The following is a 13,625-nucleotide window of genomic DNA, read 5'->3' as shown; positions in this document are numbered from 1 at the left end:
TGCAGCGGTTCGCCAAGGCCAGTGATTGTGGCAACTTTGTCGGGATCCGGCATCATCCCTTCCCTGGAGAAGATGTGGCCGAAAAATTTAAGTTTCGTCTTGCTGAATCTGCACTTGGAGATGTTGAGCGTGAGACCAGCAGCTTGAAGGGCTTCACACGTGGCGTGCAGCGCTGTGTCGTGGGACTCCCTGGAAGCGCCGAACACAAGTATGTCGTCGCTGTAATTCAGAGCGCCCTTAATGGGTCTGATAATTTGACGTATGGCTTCCTGAAAAATCTCCGCAGCGGACGAGATACCGAAATTCAGTCTGCGATACCGGAATAGGCCATCGTGTGTCGCAAATGTTGTGATGACTCGAGAGTCAGGGTGTAGCTCCAGCTGATGGTAGCCCTGAACCAGGTCGAGCTTGGAAAACATCTGGGCGTTGTTCAACTGCACAATCATGTCTTCTATGCATGGACCCGGGTGCCTCTCCCGCTGGATAGCCGTGTTGGCCACCCTCATGTCCACACATAGACGGATTTTTCCACCTTCTTTGGGTACGACCACCAGGGGGGAGACCCATGGGGTTGGGCCCGTCGCTGGCTCAATAATGCCGTCGGAGAGTAATTGCTGGAGAGCCTCAGACACTGCCTCTTGGAGGTGAAACCCGACCCGTCTGGGGTGTTGCGGCACTGGGCGTACTAGCGGGTCAATGTGTAGCTTGATGGGAGGGGCTATGAGTTTTCCCAATCCGGTGCACAGCTTTGGGAATCTTTCCATTACGTCGTCTTGTGTGATTAGGTTCTGGTTTTGAAAACACGCTATTGTGCTGATTGAGTCCTTCGGGTTGTTTGAGGTTGCGGTAATGGTATCACCTGCTTTCACGTGGATCTTGATCAGACCCAGGCGGGATGCTGTGTGGTAGCTGATTAGGCATCTACTCCTGGTGAGCGAGCGAATGACGTGGATGGTGGTGTCCACCTGTCGTCCATTCAGGAGAAACCGTCGAGCGAATTGTCCCACCGTCTGCAAAGGGGTTGCAGCGCCCCACTGGAAGATTCTTGAATGTGACGGGGCAAGCTGCGGTGGGTCTGACATCCTGCCGTAGTCCTGCTCGCCCATGATGTTCACAGTGGCGCCTGAGTCGATCATGAACTGGAATTGGTAATTTCCCATCTTGATCGGGATTTTTGGGGCTTCCCTCGCCTCTTCGTTATCAAGAATGAGATTGACAAACTCGTCCTGGTCATATGGATCATACGGCGCATTGTAGGCCGCCTCTTGGTCTTCATGATAGAATGCCTCAGGCCTTTGTTCCATGGGGGGGTTTTCGTATTCATCCATGAGATGCCTGGGCTGGTCCACCTGGTCTGGTTGCACGTAGTATCCCTGCATTTGGTACTCATCAATTGCTCTGACATATCGTCTCTGGTTTTGCCCTTGTTGGTACTGCCTCGGTTGATTGTATTGTGAGGGTGGCGGCCGAAACGGCGATCTGGCGGGTGCTTGTGGACGCATCAGGGGGAATGGTATGCCCTCCCTACACACAGAGTGGAAATGCCCCTCTCTTCCGCAGTTCGTGCACCGTTGGGATAATGCTGGGCACGACCCGGAGTGTGGGAAGGACATCCCGCACCGATAGCACTGTCTTTGCTGGCGCGGGGTTGGTGCCCCTGGTGCTCTATATTGTTGTGGTCCTCTGTCGCCTTGTCGAGGCGGCTGTATGGCGCCTATGAGTTCATTGGTGTCTTGTTTGGGGTTATTTGTGTTGCTCATGGACGAGGCTTGTGCATCAACTCTCTCGTGTATGCGAGCGAGTTCGCTCACTTCGGGGATGGTGAGAGGCTTTTTCAAAAGTTGTTTCTTGAGTGCAGGAGAGAGACAACCTTCTATCACTCTCAGCCGTATTGCTTCTTCTAGGGAGAAAGCGTCAAACTGGCAGTTAGCACCTTTCACTCTTAGGCGAGTTATAAACTCATCAACAGTCTCGTGTGGCAGCTGGGTGCATTTGTTGAATAGATACCTCTCATAGTCTCGGTTGACTTCGATGATGAGTAGCTTGTCCAGGGCCTTAATCAGGTTGGAGAAGGTGTTTTGTTCTGCCGTCGGGATTGTTTTTACTACAGTCTTGATTTCACCCCCCACGAGGTTGAGAAAGATGTCCCTGATGTTGGGGGAGTCACCATCGCCGGACCCCCGCACAAAATGGTGGAAGTCTTCCATCCAGTCAGTCCACCTGGGCCCTTTTGTCGCTTGTGGCGTCATGGTGAATGGCGGGGGCAGCCTCAGCTGTATTGATTTTGCTGCGCGCACAGGCTGCGGGGACCCAGGATTGGATCCCTGGACGCTCATGGCGTCAGGAGATGAGACCTCTGCGATCTTCGGGCGGTGTGTGGTTATGGAGACACTGGCGTGTACCCGCGCACTCACCCAAACGTGCGAAGGCAGGTCCGGCTATGGACCTTTAACGGTGAGAGGTGGCTCACAGACGTCGTCGCTGGCGTGGTCCGTGACAGGGGACTGGAGCAGCTGCTTTATGTGAGGGCGAGGTTGCCGGCATGCGTGAACAGTAGGGACCGCCTGGCGTGGAGGATGCGGTTTACACGCGTCGTATTAAATAAACGAAAGAAAAAAAAAAGTTTTTTTTTTTTTTTTTTCCAGATGCGGCCTTGCATGCGGAGGAGGATCGACCGTGTTCTTGGAGGAGGAGGAGGAGGAGGCACGGCGGGTCAGCGGCCGCCCGCGCGAGCACTGGCGGGTTTCTGTGCCCAGCGCCACGGAAGGAGGAGCAGGAGGAGGAGGCTCCGCGTGATTCCCTGCACGCGAGCTGGGACGCGGCGGACTGCCGCTGGAGGACTCCGGTGTGCGAGGAACAGCCTCGTCGCCAATGTTGCCGGTGTCGCGGCACAAGGAAAGGACGCACACACGGAGACGTAGAGGAAGCTTCTTTATTCTTCCCTATCTACGCAGTAACTGGCGCCCTCGCGCCTTTCCCAACAAACCCTCACTTCCCCACTCCCACGTCACACTAGCACTCCGCCTCCCCAACGGAGGGGGCCAAGTGCCCTTAACTCGTGGAGTGCTGGGTAACAAGATCTATGGCAGACCTGGCCTGATGCTCCACCAGAGCTTGGGAATGCGCCATGAAGATAATATTGTCTAAATATATTATTAGTCTGACGCCTTGTTCTCTCAAGTGTGCAACAACTGGTCTCAGGAGCTTGGAGAAAGTCCACGGAGCTGAAGAGAGACCGAATGGAAGGCTCGTGAATTCCCAGTATCGGTGTCCCCAGGAGAATCTCAGGTAGCTTGCGTGGTCCTGGTGTATGGGCACCGCGAGGTACGCATCTTTCAGGTCCAGTCGCATGAGCCAGTCGTTGGGTCTTAAAAGATCCCTGAGCATGTGAATACCCGCCATCTTGAAATGGCGGTAAAGGATAAAATCGTTGAGGGCCTTGAGGTTTATTACTGGGCGTACTTTTTCCTTTCTGCGTACTAGGAAAATAGGGCTGAAGAAACCGCCTGAACTTGTGCAGGGACGAATCGCTTGCTTTAGTGCTAGACTGTAAATTTCCTTGTCTAATTCTATCTCGTCCTGCTTGGACATAGCGATGGGAGAGGGACGGCTTATCTGAAAGGGCTGTGTAAAGAATTCTAGTCGCATGCCGCGCACTTTATCTCTGATCCAAGCGTCCCCTGATAATGAATCCCATGCACCAATGGCGCGGGTGCTGTGATAGGTAGACTGAGGTCTGTTGTTGTGCGGGATACTGAGCAGCTCTCCTCCAACTGCGACCTCTTGCTCGGCCTCTCGATGGAAAGAAGGTGTCCAAGCGATCCTGCCAGGCCTGATGTTCTCTGGGTTGCTGAGGTCTGCGGTCAAAGAAATATCGGCCGGACGAGCGACCTCTGCCTCGTCCGGCCCTGGCAAAAATCTTTGACGAGAAGACTCTTTTGATAGAGGATTGCGCCTTGTCTAGCGCAGTAAATGTGCCTACGAATTTTGCCATTTCCTTGACGAAGGAATCACCTAAGAGCAGACCTTGGGCAGTGGCTCCGGACTCAGTGTCTGCCAACTCAGCCAATTTCCCGTCTATTTTATGGAGAATGCCTTTACAGCGCTCAGCTGAAATGGCACAGCTGGCGTTGCCTAATAGACAGATGGCTTGTTGGGCCCATCCTGACAGAATGGCTGGATCAATGGAGTCCCCTGTGGCTATGGCTGCTTCGGCCAGATCCATCATTTTCGCCAGTAGACCTAAGACGTCCAACACTCTGTCCTGGCAAGATTTCCAGGCTCGATCTATGCCTTTTCTTGGATCTTTGGCATTCTTGCCGAGGAAGGTTATCATTTTGGAGTCCAATTCTGGTGTTAGAGCGATTTTGTCCGGGATTACTGGGCGTGGACACTCTGCTTTAAGTCTCGCTCGGCCTTCTTTGTCTAGAGGCTTACGAAGCCTGTCCTTGATGTATTCTAATATTCTTGGTGATGGCTCCCAATCGGAAGATCTGGGATATACCAGATCCTCCGGGGAGAACATCCCTTCCGAGGAGTTCTGTTCCTTACGTGACTTCTTAGGGACGGGGTCTGCCACTATCCTGAAGTACAGGGTCTCAACCCTATTGATTGAACATCCTCATTAACAGAAAGGGGAGACAAACTGTTGTCACCATAATCTTCTTGTTCCAGGCTCTGTTGATATCCCTCTGGGCTCGAGGGTCTGGTGCCCCTGTTTTCTTCCCCGGGGCAAGAGGGTCCATCGGCGGAAGGGGTTTCCTTCCTTTCCAAGAAGGCCTTTTTCAGCCTTGAGAAGGTGTCTGAAATGGCAGCAGTGGCTGATTCTGGCGGGCTCGGGGGGGTCGTAGAGTCTTTACTCAGGCGAGGCGGAATACATCTCCCTTCTGAGAGGTGCTTTCTTTTTGTGTTTTTTCTTTGGCAGGGAGTTATCATGCAGCTGCACCTCCACGTAGTCCAGCCATTGCTGTATAGGCAGGAGCATGTCTGAAATAGCCTTCTTGATGCTAGTCTCCACCGAGGAACTTAGCACCTTCTCTAAGCTGCTCGCCATTGCCACTTCATCAATTTCATATGCCTCTTCTTCATACTCAGGCCAATCCTGGTCCTCTTGAGTGAAGTACTGGGCTGCCATGCTGTAATCTGCACCTCTCTACTCCCCCTTTTTTTTTGTAAATTATTCTCAGTCAATATATATATTCTTATATATATATATATATATATGCAATTTCTCTTCTTTTTCTTTTTTTTTATATGATTACCGACTGCCAAGCCGCCAGTATGGGCATTCAATGTGTATATATATAAATATATATATAGCCCTGTGATAAGGGCTGCGTTCGCCTGGAATTCTCTTCTTCTTTTTTTCTTTAAATGCTTACAAATGAGACTCCTGACAGACGATGAGGAAAGGGCAAACTGCTTCTGGCGCTCACAATCGTAAATTCGTTATGACATGAAACGAAAAAATAGATCGTGGGTGCCAGAAAACAGAGTAAGGCACCTGCGAGTGCAGAAGCTCCCCCGGGTGACCGCGGGAGACACCGCAGTCACTCGAATGCTAGATTTGCTGCTTCCCCGGCTCGCTGATGTCAACGTGGGTCGGAGAAGCAGGAGAAGAAAACAAACGAGGGCTCGGTAAGGCGGGTCCTCGTCTGCGCGTTTGCTCGGCTCGAGAAAGCCGTGATTAGATACTGTGTATCCGTATTCCTCCGACGCCAGCAGGAAGTAGCTGGCGTCGGATGGAGATGCCCTGAGGCGGCGGCGCGCAGCCCGTCGATAAGAATAGATTAACCCTTCAGGGAAAAATGATGCGGCGCACGTAGCAGTAAATTAACACATTAAAACATTAACATCCATAAAATATCATGAGGCAACATACAGTACAATATCTATGAAGAAATAATGAAACAGATTGAATATGATGTACTTATATCTTGCTGTGAGCAGCAAAGAAAGAGGAAGTGCATCATATTCAAGACTGTTTATGGGAGGACCTGTTACCTTATTAGAGGATACTAGTCACATGTTTACTGACTGTGGACTGAGCTTTCCCTCTGGCATCTGGGAAATGTAGTTTGTTTTAAAGACTATACGCTATTTCTCGTTATTTCACTGTTAGACTTATGTTTATATTTTCTGTTGTTGTGAAAATATCTTGCTGCTGAGCGCTTTCTTTAAATATATAAATAAAGAAAGGGAAGCATAATGGGAGCCTCCAGTCTTGACATAGAATTCTCATTCTGTGGCTAATTTCCCTTACCTATTGAGTCCCCCAGCAGCTTTGCTGGATTTGAAGGGTTTGTTTCTTTCTCCTGCTAAGAGTGAGACTCTTTTTCCCACTCTTAGACATTTTTGCTATGTGTGTTCTAGGCTATTTTTTGTGTTTAATGTCTATGGGGTTTTTCTCACCCCCATAGGAACCATCTTTATTCACATGTGTTACGCAGCACCCCCCGTGCAGTGACACAGTGGTGTCGTAGCGACCTCCCAACATAGACTCCATACCCTGGGACTGACTACTGTCTCCCAGAGCATGCAAGGTCCCCATTGACTTTACTAGTCAATGTTTATGAACTACCCCAGTACAACCCATTTTACTATGGAGGTACTGGAAAGGGTTAATAGTTTTCCATTATGTTCATTTTCGAGAGGGTATCGCACAGTCCCTCTCTCCAAAGTTTCTGGATGGTGGCAGTGGTTACTACCCTAAATATTCGACCGCGAATATTTTCCTATGGGATTTTCCCATTGTTCGAGGCTATCACATTTTCTAACAGCCTCTAACATACCGCCGGTGTATTTTAATATTAACTTTACTCCGGTAGGTTTTATTTGCCAGAACTTTCATATAACTTCTTTTTCATGTCTTTCTCTAAACTCCTAACCAAGGTCGGGGATCCTTTGTTCGTCCTTTTGGCGAGCTTCTGCCGAGAAGCCCTCCTTTCGGCACCACTGAGTCTGGGGTGGGTCCATTGTGTGGGAGGGGGAGTAGGACCCCTGGACAGGGTTGCCTCAACAACCCATGTCGCACTCTATCCTGATAAGCTGGAGTGTCTCCCGCCAAGATGACCACTCCACTGTGTGAGTGACAGCTAGGCTGTATGAATGGGGATCTTTTTGCATAAAAGCAGGGTCCTGAGGACTGGAAGAGCAAGACATCGCCACTGGAACTAAGAAGCCGAAGAGGAGAGAAGCCAAAGACATCTGCAACGACTGAACCACCGGTGAAGCCCTGCTGCAGCATCTCACCACTTTTCTCCACACGACGAGAGAAGATCTTCATCTGCAAGAGCCTTCTTCCCTTGAGCTGGTCGGGCCAACCAGTTTGCCAATCGCCTTCCCGGACCTGCCTTGGTCGAATCGCGAGTACCCTGTACTCGGAGGTCGGATAGCCAGGCACCAGTCCACCCAGACCACGATTTAAAGGAGCGTACCTTTTATTCATCGGGCAGCACCGCAGCTGGTTTCATCCTTGGGTAGTGCAGTAACTCGAACCTTCCTCCACGAGAGCCTCTCTTCCTCTGCTGATCCCCGTAACTGCAGGAACTACCAGGAACAACCGCCACCGCAGGAGCCACTTCTTCATTTTAAAGGTACATTGTCCCGCCAGGCGGCCCTTTCTGCGTGGTAGAGCTAAAGGTGTTTTAAATCCTTTACCTACCAGTTGGGTTGGCCGCCCCTTTCTTTTAACATTGTCTTTCACCTCCTGCATCCACCTTTTCGAAATCGTTAACCAAAGACTTGACTGCAGCGACAAGAACATTTTGCTCCTGGGCCCTTTGCCCTGTACCACTGACTCTGGAACAGGCCTATTGACTCTGGTTACATTTGCTAGAACTGCCTTCACTAGATTGCATCTCAACTAGAACTGTGTTGGTGTGACTACTTCTTATACCCACCTTTTCCTTCCCACTTTTATAACCTGTGAAGTGCCATTTTGCTCGGTTTTCATTTAAGTATTCTTTATGCTAAAGTACTGCCTTGCCTAAACTGAGTCACAAACCTATGGGAAGTGTTGCTAGGGTGTGTAAGAAGATATTTCTGTATAACTTGTGTTTTCCCTCCCATGTGAGAAATGAGTGCCATTTGTGTTTGGTTTTCACTGTGCCGTTTTGCTCAGTTTTCACTCTTACCCATACTTGTCTACAATTTAACTAGGGAGTTGTGTATACTTTATTTGACTGAATTTAACTTGTTTAATACTTGTGATAAATGTGTTTAACTAGAAGTGTGTAAAAAGAATATATATTATTTTTAATACAAAGCTTTGATCAGTGTTTCCTTGTGCCATAGTATTGAAGGGCTATTGTGTAAACCCTGAATACTGATCATCTTCCTATTGAGATAAGTCCTAATCTTCTGTAGTGCTCCCTAAGGGAACTGCACAGGATTCTGCCTAATACTGGTGTACAGTGGTGAGGATAAAAGTATTGGATTTATATTTTACAGTTCTGCTAGTACCTTGGTTCAACCACCAGGCTAACTATCACAACAAGTTTATTTTAAACAAAGTCAAAAATATAGAAAGTTACAGCCGGGAGACCCTCCTTACTAATACTGCTGATTATTTAAGGGATCTGTGTAGACAGAAAGGACTTCCTGTCAAAGGCAAGAAATTAGAAATGATTGATAGACTATTAGAGAAACAAAGTCTGGATAGTGGTGCTGTAGTGCCCACTACTCCAGCAAATGTAACAAACATTGAGGATGATAATGTTGAAAATGTTATTGTTGAAACAGATGAGGAAGAGGGGGATAACAATGTCACCCCCTCTGGTCCTCTGCCTGCTCAAAGGCCTCAACCTGTGGCTACTGAACCATTGTCAGGTCCCGCACTAAGTCCTGAATTTATCACTCTAGAAAAAATTAGACTTGAACTAGAATTCAAAAGAATTAGTGCCCAAATTGAACAGAGACATCAAGAACTAAGGCTCAAAGAATTAGAGCTCTATCACGAACTTGAGATGAAGAAATTGTCTTTGGAAAATGCTTCTCTCCCCGAATCCTCTAGATCTTCCAGTCCAAAAAGACCCCAGATGCCTAAAGAGATTGTGGGTATGTATGAACCTAAGTTGGATGTATTAGATTGGTTAGCTATGTTTGAATATAATCATGGGCTCCAGGACATCACAGGGAATCAGTTGACCCCTTGGTTATTCTCTAGGCTCCCCCCTGTTGCATCTGATGTGGCAATGGAGTTGAGGGAGGTGGATAGGATGGATTATGAATGTGTGAAACTAGCTTTAATAGCTAGATTTGAGAAGACTCCTTCTCAATACCTTAAGAGGTTTAGGATCCTCAAAAAGCATGATAGTACCCCTTGGGATACTTGGATAAATGAGTGTTTGAAGAACTTAGAGGGTTGGATTAAGGGTTACAGAGTTAACACTTATGAAGGAATGAGAAATCTTGTAATGTTGGAGTCTATCTATGATGCCTGCTCTCCTGTTCTAAAGAACCAGATTCTAAGAAACTGGCTAAGGCTGCTGACTTGTGGGTTGCCAAAAGGGCTAGTCACAAGGATTCAGGGTTCACTTAGAAAAAGGATGAGGGAAAGCAGCCTAAGAAAGACAACAAAGAGAATTCAAATAATTCCAATTCCAAAGAGGACCCCAAACAACATTCTAAGGGTAAGCCCCAAGGGAAACCTAATCAGGCTAGTGCACCTTCTGGTCCCAGACCAGAAGGAGGTCAGAACAAGCCACCATTCATAAAGACTTTTGGGAAATGTTATGTTTGTGGCTCTACTGACCATGTGAAAGGGGATCCCAGATGTAAGGGTAAACCTTCAGGGGTCCACACTGTCTCCTTAGCCTTCGCTCCAGAGGAGGAAGTACATATGGCCAGTGGAAACTTTCGACTACTAGCTGAAGACCCCATTGGAGTCTCAGCTAGTGTATCGTTAGTATCCCTAGGGTTGTGGGAACAACCCTAAAAGAGTAGGAATTGACATTATTGGTCCTCTTGATCCTCCAACATCTTCAGGCAACAGGTTTATACTTGTTGTAGTAGACCATGCTACTAGATATACTGAAGCAATTCCTATGAGGACAGTTACAGCTCAGGCAGTAGCTAAGGCTCTCCTTGGTATTTTTACCAGGGTTAGGTTACCTAAGGAGGTAATATCAGACAGGGAGTCAAATGTTATGTCCCACTACATGAAGGCCATGTGGAAAAACTGTGGAGTTACCTACAAGTTCTCAACAGCATACCACCCTCAAACAAATGGATTGGTAGAAAGGTTTAACAGAACCATGAAGAGCATGATAGGAGCTTTAGAGGATCCCCTTAAAAAAAGTGGGATCTCCTACTGCCATGCCTTCTCTTTGCATATAGAGAAGTCCCTCAGGAGGGAGTGGGTTACAGTCCCTTTGAACTTCTCTATGGCCATCCGGTTAGAGGTCCATTGGGCCTGATCAAGGAGGGGTTGGAGAGTGCTCCTTCCCCAACGCCAGTCAGAGCCACTGACTATGTGATAGGACTCCAGAGGAGAATGTCACACATGATGGCTGAGGCAAGTGATAACTTGAAAGCAGGTCAGGGTCTGGTTAAGCATTGGCATGACCAGAAGGCCAACATGGTTGAGTTCGCTGAAGACCAGCTAGTTCTTGTTATGGTACCAACATGGCACAGGGCGTTGTAGGACAAATGGATGGGACCCTTCAAGATTGTGGGAAAACTTGGAGAGGTGAACTATCTGGTGGACTTAGGCAATCCTAGGGAGGCTCCTAGAGTCTTTCACACTAACCGTCTAAAAGCTTAGTCTCGAGACCAGAACTGGGAGCTTTGCTTCTAGCTTAAGCTCAAGAGGAGGAGGAGAGTGAACCTCTACCTGACCTCCTCGGAGGCAAACCTTTAGATGAGAAAATAGAAGGAGTTAATCTCTCTTCTAATCTGACACCTGAGCAACAGGAGGAGTGCAAAGTTTTGTTAAATCAATTTGCCCCTCTGTTTTTTATAGCACCAGGCTTGACCCCTTGGGGCCAGCATGATATCCGTACTGGTGACTGTTTACCTGTCAAAAGTAGGGGTTACAGCATGTCAGAGAATGTAAGAACCCACATCAAAGGAGAGGTCAACAAGATGCTTGATCTTGGGGTAATAGAACCCTCTACTAGTCCATGGTCTAGCCCAGTTGTGTTAGTACCAAAGGCAGGATCCAAGGAGTTGAGATTCTGTGTGGATTATAGAGCTCTAAATGCAGTCACTAAGACTGATGCCCATCCTTTGCCAAGAACAGATGAGCTGGTGGATAGACTTGGTTCAGCCAAGTTCCTCAGCCCATTTGATCTCATGTCAGGCTATTGGCAAATAGCCCGGACTGACCATGCCAAGGAGAAAACTGCATTCTCCACCCCAGTTGGCTTATACCAGTTTAAGGTTATGTCTTTTGGATTAAAGAATGCACCTGCTAAATTCCAAAGGATGGTTAATCAGGTTCTGAATGGGATGGAGGACTTCTGCATGGCATACTTGGATGACATTGTAGTTTTCAGCCCTACTTGGAAAGAACATGTTGACCACTTAGGATATGTTTTGCAGGATCTTGAGCAGGCCCATCTGACCATAAAGGCAAGTAAATGCCAAATTGGTCAGAGTAAAGTGGTCTACCTTTGGCATGAGGTAGGAGGTGATGAAATAAGGCCTTTGCTCAGCAAGATTAAAGCTGTGCAAAATTGGACAACCCCTTCTGCTCAAACCCAGGTGAGAGCCTTCCTAGGCCTCACTGGGTATTACAGGAATTTCATTGAGAACTATGGGTCCATAGTTTCTCCACTGAATGTAATCTCCTCTCCTAAGTTCCCTAAAAAGATCAAATGGAATGAGGAGTGCAATCAGGCCTTTGAAAGCCTGAAGAAAGCCCTTTGTCAAGCTCCAGTTCTCAGAGCTCCTGACTACCACCAAACTTTCATTGTACAAACAGATGCTTCCAATATAGGTATAGGTGCAGTACTCAATCAACTGGATGAGAAAGGTAGGGAGCACCCCATTTGCTTCATCAGTCGGAAACTGAAGGAACCTGAGACAAGGTGGGCAACTATTGAGAGAGAATGTTTTGCCATTGTGTGGGCTTTGAAGAAGTTTAGACCATACTTGTATGGATCTATTTTCATCTTTCAAACAGACCACCAACCCTTGAGATGGTTAATGCAAATGAAAGGGGAAAACCCAAAACTGCTAAGGTGGTCAATCTGCCTCCAAGGGTTTGATTTTACCATTGAGCACAGGTCAGGATGTCACCACCAAAATGCTGATGGTCTCTCTAGGATGTTTATAACCGACTAGAGGTAAGAGACTCATCCAGGAGTGGATTAGATCCTCCTGTCCCTTAGTCTGGGGGGGGGGGGGCGAGTGTTAGGGAGAATTCTCATTCTATGGCTAATTTCCCTTACCTATAGAGTCCCCCAGCAGCTAGCAGCTTTGCTGGATTTGAAGGGTTTGTTTCTTTGTCCTGCTAAGAGTGAAACTCTTTTTCCCACTCTTAGACATTTTTGCTATGTGTGTTCTAGGCTATTTTTTGTATTTAATGCCTATGGGGTTTTTCTCACCCCCATACGAACCCCCTTTATTCACATGTGTTACACAGCACCCTCCGTGCAGTGACACAGGGGTGTCGTAGCGACCCCCCAACATAGACTCCATACCCTGGGACTGACTACTGTCTTCCAGGGCATGTAAGGTCCCCATTGACTTTACTAGTCAATGTTTATGAACTACCCCAGTACAGCCCATCTTACTATGGAGGTACTGGGATGGGTTAATAGTTATCCCTTATGTTCATTTTCGAGAGGGTACTGTACAGTCCCTCTCTCCAAAGTTTCTGGATGGTAGCAGTGGTTACTACCGTAAATATTCGACCGCAAATATTTTTCTATGGGATTTTCCCATTGTTCGAGGCTACCACATTTTCTGACAGCCTCTAACATACCGCTGGTGTATTTTAATATTAACTTTACTCCGGTAGGTTTTATTTGCCAGAACTTTAATATAACTTCTTTTTCGTGTCTTTCTCTAAACTCCTAACCCAGGTCGAGGATCCTTTGTTCGTCCTTTTGGCGTGCTTCTGCCGAGAAGCCCTCCTTTCGGCGCCACTGAATCTGGGGTGGGTCCATTGTGTGGGAGGGGGAGTAGGACCCCTGGACAGGGTTGTCTCAGCAACCCATGTCGTACTCTATCCTGATGGGCTGGAGGGTCTCCCGCCAAGATGACCACTCCACTATGTGAGTGACAGTTAGGCTGTATGAATGGGGATCTTTTTGCATAATAGCAGGGTTCTGAGGACTGGAAGAGGAGGACGTCGCCACTGGAACTAAGAAGCCAAAGAGGAGAGAAGCCAAAGACATCTGCAACGACTGAACCACCGGTGAAGCCCTGCTGCAGCGTCTCACCACTTTTCTCCACACGGCGGAAGAAGATCTTCATCTGCAAGAGCCTTCTTCCCTTGAGCTGGTGGGGACAACCAGTTTGCCAATCGCCTTCCCAAACCTGCCTTGGTCGAATCGCCAGTACCCTGTACTCGGAGGCCGGATAGCCAGGCACCAGTCCACCCGGAACGCGATTTAAAAGAGCGTACCTTTAATTCATCGGGCAGCACCGTGGCTGGTTTCATCCCTGGGTAGTGC

The sequence above is a fragment of the Ambystoma mexicanum genome, chromosome 11 (assembly GCF_040938575.1).
Source record: "Ambystoma mexicanum isolate Mex_15411 chromosome 11, UKY_AmexF1_1, whole genome shotgun sequence".
NCBI lineage: Eukaryota > Metazoa > Chordata > Amphibia > Caudata > Ambystomatidae > Ambystoma > Ambystoma mexicanum.
The sequence above is the reverse complement of the archived record's forward strand: the minus strand, read 5'-3'. Positions refer to the sequence as shown.